The sequence below is a fragment of the Anolis carolinensis genome, chromosome 1 (assembly GCF_035594765.1).
Source record: "Anolis carolinensis isolate JA03-04 chromosome 1, rAnoCar3.1.pri, whole genome shotgun sequence".
Lineage (NCBI taxonomy): Eukaryota > Metazoa > Chordata > Lepidosauria > Squamata > Dactyloidae > Anolis > Anolis carolinensis.
The window spans coordinates 185907337-185928345 of NC_085841.1; the positions used below are offsets into that span (position 1 = coordinate 185907337).

General features: G+C 41.3%; 2 long non-coding RNA genes across 3 annotated transcripts in view; one reads left to right on the top strand and one right to left on the bottom strand.

Moving 5' to 3' along the window:
• LOC134293729 (uncharacterized) overlaps positions 1-21009 on the top strand; it is a 55276-nt gene that overhangs the window by 13789 nt on the left and 20478 nt on the right. The window lies entirely within an intron of this gene.
• The window catches only part of LOC134293730 (uncharacterized), a 28693-nt gene continuing 24052 nt past the window's right edge, over positions 16369-21009 (bottom strand). The window contains exon 4 of one of the 2 annotated variants that reach the window (XR_010000697.1): positions 16369-20072. This is a non-coding gene — a long non-coding RNA (uncharacterized LOC134293730). Of the gene's footprint in view, positions 20076-21009 lie in introns of both variants that reach the window. The other variant, XR_010000696.1, reaches the window with a different exon arrangement.

A 21009-nucleotide genomic window follows, 5' to 3' on the forward strand; every position in this document is an offset into this window, starting at 1 on the left:
CTGGGATCGATATATACTTTTAGTCAGAAACCAGTAAATGCTACACGGAGACTAGATTAGGAGGCTCCTCAAAAAGAAAAACAAAGCCCTTCTTACTCATAAGGAGCAGGGCATGGGGAAGAGATAACAGATAAGTGTTGCCATGGCAATAGTTGCTCAAAGACGTGTATTTTTAAATCTGTCTCAGTGTAAGTATTCCAAACACATTTGTCTCTTCCTTTGAAACAGAGCTGTTGAAATTCTCCTCCGTTCCAGAGCACTTAAAAGGGCATCCTCCTCCATATAAAACGAAGGGTGCGATGTTGTTAACACTTCCTGGAAAGGAAACCATCAAAGCAAAGAGGCTGGTGTCTTTCTCTCTCTCTATTTCTTTGGTCCTAAAAGCCTCATCTCAGCTCTTATCCTTCTGGATATTCAGTTTTTTCATGTTTAAATCGAATTACGGAGTTGGGAGGGACTTAGTTTGGGGCCCTTGTGCTCGACTCTTAAGATCCACACTATTTTATTTATTTATTTATTTACAGTATTTATATTCCGCCCTTCTCATCTCAAAGGGGACTCAGGGCGGATCACAATGTACATATACATGGCAAACAGTTAATGCTATTAGACATACGACATACAGACAGAGACAGAGACACAGAGGCAATTCAACATTTTCCAGCTTCTGGCTTCATGAGGGTATGCTCAATTTCAGCCACAGGAGGAGCTGTTGCTTCATCATCCACTGTGACACTGAGTCCTTGATGGAGTACTTCCTCATTCTTCCGCATACTGGTGTCGTAAATTAGTTAAATTAGCCTCCCCGCATGAATGGTACCTAAATTTCCTACTCGACAGATGCAGGTGTCTTTTGGTTGCTTAGGTCAACAATGAGTTGGCCTATTTAATGGTTGGGCGCTCAATCTGACCCGGGCTGGATTCGAAGTCGACCTCTCTGCCAGTAGTGATTTATTGCAGCTGGTTACTAACCAGCTGCGCCACAATTTCTAGGAATCTTTAGGTCCTCCAGTGCAACTCTGTCAATGTCTCCCAGAAGCTGACCATAAAACAACACTGGTGGACATACAGTTTCCAAGGTAAGTGTTTTTCTAGGAGTCCTAGGTCCTCCCAGCCCAGCTCTGTGGTTTAAGGTAACCATGGAGTCACACCAGATAACCTAGAAATTCCTAGAAAGAACACAAAGATTAAATCCAAAAGAGTGATACCTGCAACGTAGAGGGCCAGCTGTAACTGGTTTTGCAAAGTGATCTTTTGAATGGCAAGTGGGTGCTGTACTTTTATCCTTATTGTTAAGATTTAAAAAGTACCCTGACCATCAGATGTGCAAATTAAGCCCCTGTTTACTTTCTAATCATCAATCATGTTTTGAGTCTCTTTGCCCATTTGAGACTCTGTTAAGAGAGAAAAAGTGGCATATAGATAAATACAGTAGAGTCTCGCTTATCCAACGTAAACGGACCGGCAAAACGTTGGATAAGCGAATATGTTGGATAATAAGGAGAGATTAAGGAAAAGCCTATTAAACATCAAATTAGGTTATGATTTTACAAATTAAGCACCAAAACATCATGTTATACAACAAATTTGACAGAAAAAGTAGTTCAATCCGCAGTAATGCTACATAGTAATTACTGTATTTACAAATTTAGCACCAAAATATCATGAGGTATTGAAAACATTGACTACAAAAATGCATAGGATAATCCAGAACGTTGGATAAGCGAGTGTTGGATAAGTGAGACTCTACTGTATAATAATCAATATAATATAATATAACAATAAAGCATGCTAAATACAAGACACATAGTTAAAGGTGACCATCTGTTATCAAACAGATGTCTTTCACCATTTAGGGAGCATGTCTTTTAAGTAGGTGTGAAACTAGGGGTAGTAACTAGAGATTGGAAGCTGCATTGGCCACCTGTGAAATCTGGGATGGAGGCATATTTTTTATCATTAAGAAGTTTGACAGACAGAGGAACCTCAACTTAAGAGTAAGTGGCTGGGCTTTAGTACAGTGGGTTAATCACCAAGCTGCAACAAATCTTGCCAACTGGAAGATTGACAGTTCAAAGCCCCGGTCAGGGTGACCTCCTGACCTTTAGCCCAGCTTCTTCCTACCTAGCAGTTCAAAAACAAATGTGAGTAGATAAATAGGAACCGTATTAAAGTGGAAAGCTATTTATGCTCAGTATTTCTATCAAAAAAAGGAGAGGAAGTTTACGAACAAAGAAAGCTCTTCGTGACAGCACCCCCGGTGGCCAGAACCAAGCACAGCCTCCAAAGATGCCGAAAAATGGGAAAGCCTCTATATATCTCTATCTGTTGTCTATGTTGCCATTATTACAATAAGCTTTGAATGTTTGCCATATATGTGTTCTGTGCTCCGCCCTGAGTCCCCTTCGGGATGAGAAGGGCGGAGTATAACTACTGTAAATAAATAATAAACAAATATCTCAACTTAAGGGCTTTTTTAGTTATGAGCTGTCACTTACCCCAGGTTTCGCTTTGACATACAACGAGCGTTTTGAGTTAAGAGCTAGTGCCAGAGGGAGTGCTAGTGCGAGAATACAGGACATTAGGGCTTCAAGGGAGCAGCCTCCGTGCCTTGTGCTCTTATCCATGTTGGGAGATTGCTGTCTGTTTTGCTCTTGTCTGCTTTGAGGAACGTTAGGTTAGCTGATTTTGCGTGATTTTTATTCCTGGTATGGTTTGGCTTCATGAAGAGAGAGAAGGGGAGAGAGCAAGAGAGGGAGGGAGGCTAGAATGAGTCCAGTATGAAGAAAAGGATGCTTCTGCCTCTTCACTTTGTGCTTCCTTGCCACAACTTTGTGCTTCTAACATTTTAAAGTTGACCTTTCTTTTTAAATTGTTCCATGTGTATGTGCATTTATACATGATTTCTTATTTATAAACTACGTTTTCTTATTTAAAAAACATAAAAAATGGAGGGACGGTTTGGGGGCTGGAATGGATTAACAGCATTTCAATGGGGGAAATGCTTTGAGGTAAGAGCAATTTGAGTTAAGAGCAAAGTCACGGAACTAATTAAACTTGTAACTCAAGGCATCACTGTATAATGGAGAAGGCATGAAGGTAACTTTTTTGTCTGGTTGGTGCCTATAGCAGATCAAAGGAGCTAAAAACATGGGAAATTGCTGAATGTGGGGGACACGGGGGGGCAGGGACTTAAAATGAAAGTGGGGAGGGGGTTGATGGAAGCCCAGGCTTTGGGGTCCTGTATGGTCCAGAGTTTGCATTGCGCTCACTCCTATGTTAAACATATCCTGTTAAACAGACCAACAGAAGGAGAGAACAGCACAAGGAGGGTACTAAGACTGTGAATGCTCTGTCACTAACAGTAATTTGCCTAACTTCAAGAAAACCTTAAAATAAAAAACTAGTGGGGAGGAAGACATTCTTGGAGGACTATATAAATAAACAATCTTGCACATGACTATTGCACATGTTTATTCTGCCAAAAAAGGCAGGAATTTTATCCAAAAGTATCCTACTCTGTGCACTGCCACAACAGGGAGAGTAAGTGTTTGAGAGGTAATAGCATTTCAGTAGACTTTGGGTTGCATCTTCCGGGCATCTGTCCAGAATATGTTTTTGAAATTGGACGTTTCTCCCCATTCAAGTTTCAGGAAAGATCAGATTTCTAATACAGTAGAGTCTCACTTATCCAAGCTAAACGGGCCGGCAGAAGCTTGGATAAGCGAATAACTTGGATAATAAGGAGGGATTAAGGAAAAGCCTATTAAACATCAAATTAGGTTATGATTTTACAAATTAAGCACCAAAACATCCTGTTATACAACAAATTGGACAGAAAAGGTAGTTCAATACGCAGTAATGTTATAATGTAATTACTGTATTTACGAATTTAGCACCAAAATATCATGATATATTGAAAACATTGACTACAAAAATGGCTTGGATTATCCAGAGGCTTGGATAAGTGAGGCTTGGATTAGTGAGACTCTACTGTAACAGTACCAGCTGGGGTTCCTTTCCTTATGTCTTCTTGTTCCCTTTCTGCAGCACAATCCAAGCAAGTCCCTTCTGTAAAAAGCCCAGAGAGGAGGAACCCGCTCCCAGTCTTGTCCTTCTGTCTCATTTCTAATTAACTAAAGAAATTTTAAACTGACACCTCTCAAAGTCCACATAGTGAGTCACTCGTTGCAGCAAGAGTTATATTGATCCGTTTCTTTAGCTGAGTGGAAAGAAAATACTCCCAATAACAATCCTAGGCCCTTAATGATCTGGGCTGAAATGCCAAGAAATCCTATAGATACAAGTCCCTACCGATGCATTTTTGTATTGGGTGTGAAAAGGTCAGGTTTAAATGTTAATTAATTTTCTTGGCCAGAGAAGAGGCATGTCTGTGTGTGTATGTATATGCATGCCTTCAAGTTGCCTGTTGACTTATGGCAACCCGCTAATTTTTTTTAGGCAAGGAATACTCAAAAGTGGATTTTCACTTTCTTCCTCTGAAGTATAGCATAAGGTAAAAGGTAAAGGTTTTCCCCTGACGTTAAGTCCAGTCATGTCTGACTCTGGGGGTTGGTGCTCATCTCCATTTCTAATCCGAAGAGCCGGCGTTGTCCGTAGACACCTCCAAGGTCATGTGGCCGGCATGGCTGCATGGAGCGCCGTTACCTTCCCGCCAGAGCGGTACCTATTAATCTACTCACATTGGCATGTTTTCAAACTGCTAGGTTGGCAGAAGCTGGAGCTAACAGCAGCCGCTCACGCCGCTCCCGGGGTTTGAACCTGGCACCTTTCGGTCTGCAAGTTCAGCAGCTCAGTGCTTTAACACACTTCGCCACCGGGGCTCCTTGAAGTATAGCATACCAATTGGTAAATCAGCTCTTCCCCATATTTAGGACTCTGCTTATTCCATGTGTAAATGTGTTTACTGTCCAAGCATTCCTACTATAAAATATCATATTCTGGCCACCTTTTCTTTTTCTTTTTTTAAAAAATGCATCCCTTTTACTGTATACACTTTTTGCTACCACAATGCCCCATGTTATGATGTGTGGGTGGTTTTTTTTTTTTATCATGTCAGAAGCAAATTGAGAATACAGCTATAATGTGTAAAAAACCACAAAATTAAAAATTTGGCATTATACTAAATGTTCTTTGAGCAGAAGCTGGACACTTGGAGTGCCTCTGGTATTGCTGTAAGAAGGTCCTCCACTGTGCATGTGGCAGGGCTCATTGTATTGTAGTAAGTGGTCTGTGGTTTGCTCTTCTCCACACTTGCATGCTGTGGACTTCACTTTGTAGCCCCATTTATTAAGGTTAGCTCTGCATCTCGTGGGGCCAAAGTGCAGTCTGTTCAGTGCCTTCCAAGTCTCCCAATCTTCTGTGTGCCCAGGAAGGAGTCTCTCATCCAGCATCAGCCACTGATTGAGGTTCCAGGTTTTTACCTGCCCCTTTTGGACTCTAGCTTGCTGAGGTGTTCCTGCAAGTATGAGAGACGGGGACATGAGAAAAGCCTCCCCGCAGGTTAGTAACACATCAGGGCATCCCCTGGGCAACATGTCTGTAGATGGCTGATTCTCTTACACCAGAAGCGAATTGCAGTATGCAACCAAACAAACAAATGTTTGAGTGGTCATAGTATATGGAGGGAAGACTTATACACTGGGAGTGAAATTTTGTCATTTTGACATATTGCAATATACTTCTTTTCATTCTTTGGGTGATCCCTGTCACTGAACTCTTTGCAGACTTTGCCATCACTGTACTCTATTTCTAGCCATGGTTTTCAAGCCACCATCTCCTTGTTGCTCACCCTCTAATTTTGTTTTTAGAATGTGTACACTTGGCCTTCCGCATCCACGTTGTCTGCATCCACATTCATAGTTTGAAAATATTCCATCCCTGGGTTTGCTGTTAGTTTTTCGGGCTGTATGGCCATGTTGTAGAAACATTCTCTCCTGATGTTTCACCCACATCTATGGCAGGCATCCTCAGAGGTTGTGACGTCTGTTACGAGGATGCCTGCCTTAGATGTGGGCGAAATGTCAGAAGGAACATGGCCATACAGCCCGGAAAACTCACAGCAATCCAGTGATTCTGGTCATGAAAGCCTTTAACAACACATTATTCCATCCCTCCCCCCCAAAAAAACCCCAACAAAAACAAACCTGAGAAACTCCTTACCTCACAACCTCTGAGGATGCCTGCCATAGATGTGGGCGAAACGTCAGGAGAGAATGCTTCTGGATCATGGCCACATAGCCCGAAAGACATACAACAACCCTGTGATCCCGGCCATGAAAGCCTTCAATGACAAACCTGAGTTCGCCATTTTATATAAAGAGCATCATTTTATGAATGTATTGAATGTAATGGGGTTGGAGTTTCTAAGGATTTTGGTATCCATGGAAGTCCTGAACTAAACACCAAGGGAACATTGTAATGAAAAGCAACCTTCCCAGCCAAATTACAGCAGATCAACTTGGAATTTCAGTTTTGAAACTACATTCAATTGTGGTGTTTGTTACAGGGCATGGCAACCTTTCCCTCCCTTCCAAACCACGGGGCTTTCCCAGAACTTTGATGATAAAGGGTTGTTATCCACTTACTCAGTTTCATTTGCCCTTCCCCTGCATGTGAAAGTTGCAGCATTCAGCAATCATGCCAATTAATTGAACTTTTCAGATGTGTTTGGCACTGCAGGTTCCAGCAGACCTTACCATCATACCTAATAGTGAGGAATACTAGGGGTTGTTGTTCAACAAGTATCAGGAAGGTCACCATATCTATTCAGAAGAGAAGAAGAGAAGGCTGAGAGGCGACATGATGAAGGCCATGTATAAATATGTGAGGGGAAGTCATAGGGAGGAGGAACTAAGCTTGTTTTCTGCTGCTCTGGAGATTAGGATGCGGAACAACGGCTTCAAACCACAGGAAAGGAGATTCCACCTGAACATTAGGAAGAACTTCCTCACAGTGAGGGCTGTTCGGCAGTGGAACTTTCTGCCCCGGACTGTGTTGGAGGCTCCTTCTTTGGAGGTTTTTAAATAGAGGCTGGATGGCCATCTGTCGGGAGTGCTTTGAATGCGATTTGTTGGATGTTGTAGGTGTAAAGAAATAGAAGCTTTATCATGGCTTCTGAACCAAAGTTTACCCTGCAGTATAATAACGTGCCACTCGGGTTTGTGAAATAAGTAACAGTAACTTTACTTCAGTTCAATAGGTCAAACAGAGCAACAATATATACAGTAGTCTCTCTGATATCTTACAGAGAACAGAGGGAATAAACAGACCTTTAAAACAGCTTTTAAATATGCCCCATTGCCTTAAAATTGATCAGGCTTCAGAGAGACAGCAGCCATTAATTCCATAGCTGTTACCTCTTCGCTCTCTGAGGTAAAAGTACCTTTTCAAACAGTTTCTCTCAGCAGCAAGCCAGAGACAGCAGCCAATCATAATATTGGCTCCTGGCACGCTTAGCCAATCAGCTGCTGACACATGTCTTTCCAGTCAACCCATTACATCATGGTGCCTTTTACAAATCCTCACTCTGCCGTGGAATGTGGTGGATGCTCCTTATTTGGAGGTTTTTAAACAGAGGCTGGATGTGATTGAATGCGATTTTCCTGCTTTTTGACAGGTGGTTGGACTGGATGGCCCATGAGGTCTCTTCCAATTCTATGATTCTATATTTCCTGTGGTGTAACTAATTCTTCCTTTAGAGCTACAAATGTACACATTCTATTTTTTGCTGATGCCTGTTTTGCTTTAAAAAATCCTTATAGTGTTGGGTTGATATGTCCTCTGCTTCTGAAATGTCCTGTAAATGGCAGATTTGTAGTTCCTTGAACTGCACAGTAGATCATTATGTTCATGCAGGAGTTTAGTCAGATGTAAAGGACTGATTACATTTATCTTGTTTGTTCCAGATAATCCTTTAAGGCAATTTAAGCTTTTCAGCTCGACTGCCGCACAGCGCTTTCTCCCCTGCTGTGATCGGAATCACGGCTGAATATCCATCCAGGGATTCTAACATATCCAAGCAACAGAGAGGCGTTGGCGTCAGTTCAGCTCAATAGATCTCAGCCCCCAGTGAAGTCAAAGGAATATGTTGATCTATATTTTTATACTTCCTTGGGTTGCTTGCAGTGTATCGCCTCGTGTGCTGATAATGGCTGCAAAAGCGGCAGTGCATCAAACAATGGGTAACTGGATTATGTCGGCCTAGAACATTTGGAAAAGCTGCTGGCTGGCTTCAGCATTTATTAGCATTCTTTGCCATCCTGGGTTTTGCACAAATATGATCCCATCCCTGAAAAGCTATCGTAGGCTGGAATTGTTTGAATCCGCCACCGACTGGCTTTCAGAGCAGGAAGGCAATGTGGAATGTGACCTGGTATGTCTAATGGGGTGAAAATGTGCTTCATTGGGAGATTTTTCTTTTCTTTTCATACATTTAAAAAAAATCTCACAGCAGGTTTTTGCTTCAGCTAAAATCATTCGCAGGGGTTCTATAAAAACTTAAGTCAAAATTTACCAAGTTTCCTTCTCATTTCCCTTTCAGGGTTTTCCCCTTCTGCAGCAAGTTCATTTCCAAAAAGGGAAAAGGCATTCATGTTAATTTAAAACTAACCTTTTCCAACCTTTTCCAATCTTTCTCACTCTAGATTAGAGTTTCCATCCTTCCCAACCATTGACTAGCTCAGCATCATGGGAGCTCCATCCCAGCCTAGCATTTTGGAGAAAGCTTACATTAATAAATTGGTTAGAAATAAGTTCAAAATGGCATTTTATCATCATCATCATCATCCTCGTCATCAATCTAAAACAGAGATGGTTGATCCTTTTCTATTTGTGGAATTTATATTTTTATTTGAGAAGTAGAGAACACATTCCACAATTAAGTGGGCCAAACAAATCAAGTTAGGGTCAGTTGTAATTCTTAACCATTTGGATACCAAAACAGAACTCAGTTCCAGGTGGGTCCGCTCAGGATAAAGGTTTCTAGCACAATAGCTTCCCTATTTATTTATTTGTTTGTTTGTTTGTTTATGACATTTCTACCCCACCTTTCTCAACCCCGGAGGGGACTCAAGGCAGCTTTACACTTAGGCAACCACTTGATGCCTTAAAGACAATGTGCAATGAAAATCAACATTTTAAAATAGAATTATATAATACATTAAAACATTTTAAAACGTATTAAACAATACCTTCACTGTTAACAATGATAGCATATCGATGATCTCAGAACCAAAGTGAACATCTTTGAGAGTAATCATATCCTCTATCAGTTGGTGACAATAAGAACTCAATCTGCCCTCTTTGTCAGGTGTACTTTCTATTCTATTGCTCTAAACCAGTGGTTCCCAACCTGTGGTCAATGGACCACCAGTGGTCCCCAAGAACTAAAATACGGTCTGTGGTCTCACCGTTACTACACTGTTGCAATGAGAGCGACTGGTCTCGCAAAACCCTCTTATAGTGCCATAGGGGCACTATATAGGGGATGTTGGGAGAGGAGAGGCTGACTACCCACAAAAGGTGCGACAACAAGCCTCCTGACTGCTGCTTCTCCTCCTCCCCTGAGCGGATCCATTCTATGTGGCGCCTGGAAGTGGGGGTGCCTTGTTGTCTCCGTTTTAAGCCTGTTCCTGGGGTTATTTGGGGTGCTGATTCAGATTCAGCTCTAGATCTCAACCTGGGGTCCCCAGATGTGTTCGGCCTTCAACTCCCATTAATCCTAACAGCTGGTAAAATGGCTGGGATTTCTGGGAGTTGTAGGCCAAAAACATCTGGGGACCCCAGGTTGAAAACTACTGTTCTAGATGATTAAATATGGTTTTCTGTGGGCGAGCAGATGGGTGACATATGTTCTGTATCAAAAACTAGAGCTGATGTGGTCTATCCAATGCAGCTTTCCAAATCAGCACCCCAAATAACCAAACCGAATCTAAAGCGGACCAAAAACTTATTCGTAACCCTTTTGGTACTAATATTGGAGAGTACTCCCTGGTCAAAGTGGTCCTTGGTCAAAAAAAGGTTAGGAATCACTGGTCTAAACCAACTGGCCATTTGTAATGCAAAAAAAGTAACTGGCTTATGTTGCTATTTAATGTACCATAATTTTGATGGAACGAATGTATTCAACAATAGTGAAGCATCCAACTGCATTTTCTCTTCTTCTTGGAGTTACCTCTCATTTCTAACTCTTGAGCTAAAATTGAATCCCCGGAGTCATTTCAGGCAATTTGGCAACCTGCTCCTCGAATTCATGCAACCTGTCATTTGAAAATCATTGCTTCTTGCTTTCATGTGTGACACACACTCCTATCATATAATTTATAGTTCTTAGGAAACCTCACAATCACTGCGGCAGCCAAACTTAGAAAGCCTTTATATTTGGACACCTGCTCTTTGGCTTTCAGAAACACTTAACTTGCTTCTTGTATGCATGTGCCAGTAATAGTGAAAAATGTAGTAATTCTTAAAGGGATCAATATGCTTTTTCAGCTTTCTCACATCAGCTATTCGATCTGTCCTCAAGGTTCAGTCCTGAAGAGTATGTGGAGGTATCAGCTGAAAGTGTAAATAGCCTCTTGCTTTCTTGGCGGGTAAGCACGCAGAGTAAATGGTTCTCTACTAAAGCTTTCTTGCTGCTTGGTTTGAGAAATAAGTCTTAAATTCAAAGGAAGCTTTTGGTCTATTATTATTATTATTATTATTATTATTATTATTATTATTATTATTATTATTATTACCTCGCTTTATCTCTCCAAAGGGACTCATGTATGCACATAAACTGGCTGAGATGTAACGATCAACATAGAATCATAGAATTATAGAGTTGGAAGAGACCTTGTGGGCCGTCCAGTCCAACCCCCTTCCAATCACATTCAAAGCACCCCCGACAGATGGCCATCCAGCCTCTGCTTAGAAACCTCCAAAGAAGGTGCCTCGACCACACTCTGGGGCAGAGAGTTCCACTGCTGAACAGCTCTCACAGTGAGAAAGTTCTTCCTAATGTTCAGGTGAAATCTCCTTTCCTGTAGTTTCAGCTCTGCGACTGGGAGTAGTGACACAGATGGTAAGGTGATGATCCAAGAGGGCCAATGGGATCTCAGTCTGGTTAAACTGTGTGGATCTTGATCCATAATGTTTTCAGGATGATGTGTGTGTCTGCCTCCAGGGTCAATCCAGAGCATATATGGCCCAAACTGGCCATGGATTAACCATCCATGTAGACTCGCCATTTAGTCACTTTGTGACACAAATGCCAGGACTGAAACTCCTGCTCTCCCCAAACTATTTCACTGGGCATCTGATCCATGTTTTTTTGTGTGTGTCAGGAGCAACTTGAGAAACTGCAAGTCGCTTCTGGTGTGAGAAAATTGGCCATCTGCAAGGATGTTGCCCAAAGGACGCCAGGATGTTTTATCATCCTGTGGGAGGCTTCTCCCATGTCCCCACCTGGGGAGCTGGAGCTGACAGATGGGTGCTCACCTCGCTCTCATCTACCTTTTGGTCAGTGATGTTTGCATAAGGTTGGATAGAAGATCAGGCCTGGAGAAGGACAGGGACAAGAACAAAGTCAATCCTAATGTTAATGCTCAAACTAGGAAACTTGCAGTGAAGATGGACAAAATTATCAGAAGATTGGAATTCTTTATTTAGAAGGAAAAACAAACGTGTATGTGTTTTCTCTACTTAACTGGATGATCCCACTGACCTGAGTGGAATTTACTTTTGAGTTGAGGAATTATATGCCATTTTGAGCTCAATATCTGTTGTTTTGGAACATTCCATGTCAAATACGTGAATGGAAAAAGCCTTTCATTCCTAAGACTTAAATAACAAATGGAATTATGAGAGGAACAAATTGGTAGATCTAGCTAAATCTGATATTAAAGTCACTTTTTAACCATTTTGAAATGATGCAAATGCCAAAGAAATGACACCAAATGTACTGACAGAAATGTGGAAGCTGTGTTTGGAGAATATGGGACATCTATTAATTTTACAGAGAAATCAATATACTTATCTGGAATTGAGGTAGAACATAACTTTGTTAATAACCATTGCCCAATTGTAAACCCACTAAGCCATGAATTTCAATTGTTTTGAAAACCTGGAAACCTCGAATCCACCCTATATAGTCTTGTGTCTCCACTGGCAGATGCTAGTGACGGTCATGATGGCAGCAATGGCATAGACCGCAGCATTGCACTATGGAAAACATATCAGGAATAATTTCTGTAATGAGAAAAGGCTGTCTTGCTATTGGAAGCCAGTAGAGAAGTTTTCAATAATAACAGCAAGAGCTTTTCCCATCACCCCACTGATGTAACCACACCACTTTAAAAACTACCTAATGTTCTCACAACTGCATAAAAGAGTATTATATTGATGTAAACCACCCAAAGGGTGACTTTTCTAAGTGCTGGTGTTAATATTGCTCTACAAGCCTGCTTACCTTCTATATGTGAAAGTGGGGGGTGGCACCATTGTGTCTTTACGCTGGGTGTGTGTTGAGGGTTAGTTCTGAGGGTTAGTTCTTCAAGTACAATAGTGGTCATTGTGATAGAATGCTATTGGAACATAAAAAGTTGAAATCTAGGAAGAGCTAACTGCCTTCCAGAGGCAGAAGGGGAAGAAAAAGCCTTGGTTGTGTTGAAGGGCAGAAATTAGATGGTGGTCTATTGCAAAAGTGAGAGCCAGTGTTCTATAACAGTTTGAGCTTTGGACGATGACTTTGGAGACTAGGGTGCAAATCCCCACTCGGTCATGGAATCCCAATGGATGGCCTTGGGTAAGTCACGCTATTCAGAAGCAAACCCCTTCTGAACAAATCTTGCCAAGAATACCCTATTATAGATTTGCTTTAGGGTTGCCCAAAGTCAGAATTGGCTTGAACAATTCTACAGTCTATTCCACAGTCTTGACTTGATCTACTCTTTAAATAATATATCATTATCTTCTTGACTCTTGGAATTCCGAACAGTCAATTAGAAAGACAAGGCATTAATTAATAGTAAGAGTTGTTAGTTCAATCACTGTGGACCACATACCATGAGAAACGTCATATTACCATGACGCTTACCACTTTATCATATAGGGCTTTTTTAGTGTACTGGGACATGTCTCCACCAGTCCAGCAACGGATGACACATTGCCCATCACACAACATAGCTGGACTTCTTGCAGAGGCCCCACCCACAACTGCGGTGGAAGTGTCCTTCCACTGGATGCTTCCCTCCAAACACAGGAGCCTGCCTATGTTGTGGTGGCTCCAATGGAGCCAGTACGGGTCCACACTAATTTGGTGATGCGTCCCCCATGTGAAGGGGGAGGTGTTGCCACGACAAAGCGGTGTGCACGGCGACCCCCATCCCTGCCATTTTATCATGAAGACTGGTGAAACGGCATGGGTCAGAGTCCCTCGTGTGATTAAGTCCTTAGTCTTGTTGCATTAAAAAACAAATCATATCATTTATCCATACCCATCACAAGGTGTTGTTTCTTGCATTTCACCTAAATTGTCAGTTTTCAAATTTATTACATGAGTGAGCGCAGGCAGACCTTGTTCCTCTCCATGGTCTCTTCTGCTCTCCCTCCCAGTGCCCCTATTCCCAAGGAGACAGGCGACATTGTTCTTAAAAGGCAGACCCCTATTTCTCCCCATGGGTTTGTCTGCTTTCCCTCCCAATGTTTTTTATGGATTGCTAACTCTAGTTTGAAGAAAAGGGAAAGAAAAGGCAGGAAAAAGTGATTTTGAAAGGTTATAATCAAGCGAAAGCATAGTAGCGATCTTCTGAAGAAGCACAATTTCTACTGAATACATTTAATTTAAAAAATACTGTGCAAGGATTAGGTGGCTGGATTTTGGGATATTACCGGAGCTTCACTGCTTCGTAGGACACCACCCATAGGAACACCTATCCCCCCATGTCACCAAATCAATTAATTGAAGGGGAATCTGACGGATCCCATCCCATGTGTTTCTGTCATTTTCTCCTGTTTCATAACAATTCTTGAGTTTAGAAGAAGATTTTTCCTTCATTTCCTTAAGGTTTTTGAATTGTTTAGAAATTGGGGTGGATGACTGCCTGAGATATTGTCCTATATCCTTTCTGACTTTATAAAATGTATTTCCCCCATGGGACTTATTATTGATTTTCCATTTCTTTTTATGCAGGGATTCCTATTCTTTGAACAGCTATGTATGTGAGCATTTGGGGAGCAGACAATAATGTAGGTGGAAGATGCAACAGCACTAGAAGAAATAAGTGATGAGAACTATTTACCCGATTGAATGCATTCCTGACATGTGACAATTTCATTGGTATATGCCTTCCAGTCAACTCCAGTTTATGGTGTCCTTCTCATAGGGTTTCCTTGACAAGATTTATTCAGGGGAGGTTTGTTATGTTCTGGGGCTGAGAGGATGAAACTTGGCTGAAGTCACCCAGTAGGTTTTTATGGCTGAGTGGGGATTCCCAATCTAGGCTTCAGAGTTGTAGTCTAAGGCTCAAACTAAGGTAAAAGTAAAGGTTTTCCCCTGACATTAAGTCCAGTCATGTCTTAGGGTGTTGCTCATCTCCATTCCTAAGCCGAAGAGCCGGCATTGTCCGTAGACACCTCCTAGGTTATGTAGCCGGCATGACTGCATGGAGCGCCGTTACCTTCCCGCTGGAGTAGACCTATTGATCTACTCACGTTTGCATGTTTTCAAACTGCTAGGTTGGCAGAAGCTGGGGCTAACAGTGGGTGCTCACTCTGCTCCCTGGATTCGAACCTGAGACCTTTTGGTCAGCAAATTCAGCAGCTCAGCGCTTTAACACACTGCGCCACCGAGGGCTCAAACTACTACACCAAAAATTCTACCATTTAAAAAAAACTGGAAACAATCCTAAAGAACATACTAATACGTTTTGTACATTCTTTGTGGCTTTTATAAATGGAATGTTACTTACAAGAACTTACATCAGAGCAATTTAATTTTCCTAACCAACCAGGTATCGGAAGGGGGGAAAGAGTGTTGCCTTTTCTGTTATGCATCTCCCCTGTGACTGTGCTATTGTATTTTAAAATATAAAGAAGTTGTGCATGTGAGTGTGTTTTAACAATGCAGCCTCTTTCTAAAATTGGTTGTGCCAAGTCTTTCACTGTCGTGACTCACTTGGTTTGCTCATGTGGGCAGAAAATGTAGATAATGCAAGCAGTTAATGGAAACCGGTGAGATAGAACTGCTAGTTTCTTTGGAGGAGGTGGTGGAGGAGTATTCTTGTTGCCAGCATTTTGTTCAGAAATGCTGCTAAATTCAAGGCGCTCTCGTAACATTATAGAAGATTTAGTTATTCTTTGTTCATTCATTCGTTTTAAGCAATTATAGAGGAATAAAAACAGATAGAGACTATATATGCAACTTCTAGTGTATGTTCTATTTTCCCCTGCGAAGAAGATACTGGAGAAATGTGGCTTTGTTCAATTGAACAATTACCTGAATGTAATCTTTTTGTCCCTAAAAGCATATCCATGAATAACTGCTCTAAATATTTGTTCTAAAGCAACTGTGCTGAGAATAGCTAGCGAGTGCCCTAATTAATCTTTTGTTTAAAAGCACTGTAAGTACTGACAAGAAACAGATCGGTATAAAATAAATAAATAGCCCTCTGAGACTATGCACACACTGCAGGTCAGCTAATATAATTAAGAGTTCAAATACCAGAGAAGCTGTTCTGGTTACTCATGATTAAACAAAATTGCACACATCCCGATTAATGCAAAACGGAACCCTATAAACAAGCATTTGGAAATCTGAGGGGTTGGATACAACAGGTAGAAAATCCATACTTACTTCTATTACAGCACTGTAGGAACATACAGTGTACAACTATTTTAATAGCAAAAGCACTTCTTTTAGACTTTAATGTGATTTTAAAAAATGAATTATTGCTTTGCAGTTTCTAATTTTTTAAAAATAAATGTTCAGTGCTACTTCCTGTGTATATGTGTATATTTAATATTAGCTGATTCCCATTTATTATGAAGGAGACAAAAAACAAGGACCTGATTTAATTTGATCAATAAATAGCAATAGTATGAAGAATAGGATTGATTAGATACAATGGAAAAGTTTATAGAGCTCAATTGAAGTGTCTGCCATGAGAAACACCCACATGAAAAGAACTCACAGGGCAAGAAAACTCCACAAACTACAACCAAATAGTAGCAATAAACAACCCATCACCTTTCTTAATAGTGCAAAGGAAATCAATTGAAGGATAAAACTCACATAGGCAGGCAGGGCTATAAACCCTAGAAGCAAGTCTTAGATGTAGGAAAATTCAAAACAGAAATGGTATTTTGATTTTAACTGATTCAACCAAATGAGAACCTCAAACAGGACACAGGAAATCCAAATGGTGTTTGATATATTGAATGATTGTAATTGGGAAATTGTGGGGAAATTGCCTATTCAAACTATTTTGATAAACAACTGATGAAAGTACCATATATGCAGGATAAAAGGGAATATCATGGGAAAAGAGGATGTTTGGAGGTGTGAAATGTACTTGGAAATCCTATAAAAGCCTCAGCCGACCTATGCCTCGTGGTGACACTTTCATTTTCATGCTACTACCCACAGATTGTTTACTTGCAAATAATCCTGTATCTCTATCTCCTTGGCTTCCCAGAGCCTCATTGAGAAATCGGCCTGGGAGGCTTAAGGGTTTACCTTCTTAAAGGGGTAATGCAACTGAGTCTCAATAATATTACTAGCTTAGGTACCCACTCCTGGGTTAGGGTTAGCCCCTTGGAGTCTTCATATGGAGAGAAAAAATAGGATAAAAATAAATATGATGATGATGATAATAATAAGGAATTTTTCTAAGAATGAACATTAGAAAGAGTCTTTGTTTGTGTTTGGATTTTATGAATGGTCCCAATAGAAAATGCATAAGGATATGGGTGGGCTGTTAGTCCCATCATCCTCTGTCACTACCCCCACACTGCACTAGTAATTAAAGTTGGTCATGATGGGTATATGTGCCAAGTTTAATCCAGATCTGTTGTCAGTGGGGTTTATAGGATGCTTTGATTATGGGTGAGAGTATCTTCCATCATCATGTCATTGCCCTCAAAATGCACCAGTAGTCAAAGTTGGTCATTATGGGTATGTGTGCCAAGTTTGGTCAAGATCTATCATCAGTGCAGTTCACAGGGCTCTCTGGATGCGGGTGAACCAAAAATCTCCCATCATTCTCTGTCCCCAAAATCCCAGCAGTATTTAAAGTTGGGTATGATGGGTATAGCAATTTAAAAACATGCAAATGTGAGTAGATCAATAGGTACCACTTCAGTGGGAAGGTAACAGCACTCCATGCAGTCATGCTGGCCACATGACCTAGATGTCTACGGACAATGCCGGCTCTTCAGCTTAGAAATGGAGATGAGCACCAACCCCCAGTCAGACACACTAGACTTACCTTTATGATGGGTATGTGTGCCAAGTTTGGTCCAGTTCCATCATTGGTGGGGGTCATGGAGCTTTCTGGATGTGGGGGAACTGCAACTCCCATCATGGTGAGTCAATCACCCCCAAACCGGGGCAGCCCCAAGACAAAATACTCTGAATTGCAACTGGGTTGTTGTGCACTTGTAGACAACCCCCCAGGTCTCTTATGTGGACCCAGCAGGTTTTTAGAGTCTCTGTGAGACAAGCCAGTCATGAGGTAGGTATCTCAAAAATGTCTGCCCAACTCATTTTGAAGTGCTGTCAAGAGTTGAGTTGAACTATTAAACCATCTAATTTGAATGTAGCCTCATCACTCCACACAATCTTTGTTGGAAAGTGTGCCTTCTCTACATATAATGCCAAGTACCACTTGCAATACTCAACTCTTCAGTCTGAATCATATTCATTAATAGCATGGACTAATCTTGGAATGTAACTTTTCCATTGACAGCCCTTCAAAATGTGTTTTGAGATACCTACCTCATGCCTCACTTGTCTCATAGATTTTCTTGGGCTTCAGTGATATGTTCCCAGTACTCTTTCTTCCTTTGTGGAGTTTGTCAATATCCATGGCCTTCCAGAACGTTTCTCATGGACATTTTGAACAGTTCCATCGGATTCAAACTTTTCTCTAATTCAACTAATGCTAAGTCGTGTTGGTGGATCTCTTTGAAACTCCCTCCTAAATTGTCTTTGCACTTCAACTATGTTTTCACACCTGCAGTAGCATTTTGAAATGAATTTCCTTTGTTCAAAGCTTAGTCTGACTTCCATTATTAATTCTAATGGGTTTAACCTGAAAAAACAACAACAATAATTAAGCAGTCAGCTTTTAAAGTGTGTATACATTTTTGGGACACCCTGTATATATTAGCTTTGGATAGCCTAGGGAAGAGTTAATGCCCATGTGGTGTTTGGTTTGCTGCCTGTGCCTGTTTGGAAGATTTCACCTCACTTTATGTCCTTGTAATTGGACTGTGAAAAAATGGGCTTGTTACAGAAATAAGGATTGGCGAGAAAGCTTCAGCTGAGACAGCTTTTCCCCATGAAATCACTTTGAAGAGTGGGTTTCCTTTCTGAGGGATAGATTCCTCTCATTTCCTGTTGTCTCACCCCCATTCTTAACTATGAGTCATTTGTAAGTTGGATGTCTGTAACTTGGGGACTGCCTGTACTTAGGTAAAGGTAAAGGTTTTCCTCCCACATTAAGTCTAGTTGTGTCCGACTCTGGGAGTTGGTGCTCAACTCTGTTTCTAAGCTGAAGAACCAGCATTGTCCATAGACACCTCCAAGGTCATGTGGCCGGCATGACTGCATGGAGCGCCATTACCTTCCCGCTGGAGCGGCACCTATTGATCTACTCACATTTGCATGTTTTCGAACTGCTAGGTTGGCAGAAGCTGGGGCTAACAGTGGGAGCTCACCCCACTCCCCGAATTTGAGCCATTGACCTTTCAGTCAGCAAGTTCAGCAGCTCAGCGGTTTAGCCCATTGTGCCACCAGGGGCTCCTGCTTGTACTTAGAGTAAGGGATTTATGGGTGGCAGTCCTGAAACACAGAAATTACAAAGGAAGACCAGAAACTGTTGCACTGAATTATATTCCCAAATTCCAATCCATTAATGGGTATGAACAAAGACAATGGCTGAACGGAGCATTGTATATATTCATACAAGAGTTCTCTCTACTGCACACATGGCAAAAAGAATCTTCTCAGAGAAAGTTTTGACTTTTGGCAAGCAGATTGATTGCTTCCATACATCTACACTTTAAAGGTCACCTCATTCAGCCCTTTGAAAAAGTAGGGCAAGGGACATGGTTCGCATCTTTTTGGATCTTATTACATCCTGTCCTACTCGCACAACTGTATAAGTGTACTTTATAACCTGAAGTTTTAATACCACTTAACACTGTATCTAAAGATATGGATTTATGGTTACAAAAGCACTGGCTAACACAGTCTTAAAATTGAGGCTACATTCCTTTCCTCCCTCTTTTCCTTTTTATAGGCACATCTTTCAAAGCTGCTAATATTGGGCAAATTGTCTCAGCAGAAGGCAGCTTCTTCTCTTTTCCTTGCCGGCGGATCTTCAGTATAGGATTGTGCCCATAATTGCTAATGATGACATTGCTGATGCATAAAATAATAATAAAAAATCGAGTGAGTTATCAGGGCGTTTCTGTGAGTGATAATCACATGTCATCTAAAACACCCGAAGGGACCTTTCTAAATGCCTCCCCTGCTGGCCAGCTTGGTTTTCAGCTAAGCCTCCAATGCAGTGTGCAATCTTTTCCCATCCCAATCAGAAAACCACTCAGCCTGCGGTAATGAACATTTGACTTGTCATGTAGCCAAAACCAATTTTATATTTTGTCAAGTGAACTGCTCCTCCGGGTCCAGCTTTCAACAAGTTGCCATCTGTTAAAATGACTTCCAATTTCTGTTCTCGGTCCGTATCTCTTTCACTTCCCTTTCTCCCAGACCTCGGCAGACCCTGGTGCTCTCTGTGAATGACTCTGCGGTGACACTGACAGATGTAATGCTGCCATCCTTTCTGCTGGAAACAAGGAAACGCATCTCATGCGAGTGACTAGAGGAGGGCACTTTGGTCTCGGATGATTCATGGCCGAAACGTTATCATGTTTTCAGTGTCAAAATCAGATGACAGTAACTGGAAAGAGGGGCATTCTGTCACTATGATTTTTGACAGCATACAAGAGAAGAAGGAAGACCTGCCAGTAATGCTTAGGAATTGGGATAGCCACTATTACAGTTGACATACTGTACATAGAAGGCATTTCTGTTCAGATCAATACAAGTGCTCGCGTTAAAAAATGCATGAACATAACAGTTGCCAAAGATATCACTTTTCCGAATAAGATATTTATATACTTTAACTTAACAGACTGCAACCGGTACGGTTAAAGATGCCTGAGCAATGGACTATGAAGAGGCTGCTGAATATTAGTGTGGATAAATGTGGCCTAAAAATGGTCTGCATAATAAGAAACTGGTTTGCTCTGATGGCTGGAAGCCAAAGTTTCCTGCAGTAATGTTTATGCTTTGTTTATGTGTCTCAGGCCTGGCCCATGACATTTTACTGCCTGGGGCAGTGCAGTGATTGACAGTAGCATCCGGAGGCTCCCATGTCAGTGAAATCCACTCTGGGTTTTCGTCTGAACTTTAAAAATCTATCCAATGTACTGATCCTATTTTGGGAATAGGGTTCAGCACTTTGGAGATATCTTTTAAAGTTCGTATTAAAACCCAAAGTAAGTTCATTACCCCACTGTCATGGAAGAGTTACAAGCCTACGATGAAGTACTGTATTTACTCGAGTCTAATGCGCCGTCGGCTCTAATGTGCATCTCAATTTTCAAAACCCTGAAACCCAAAAAAGTATTTACCATATTATGTGAAACTAATGCACACCCAAATTTTGGGAAGGCGTTTAGTCAAAAAAGGTGAGCATTAGAAGCGAGTACATTCTA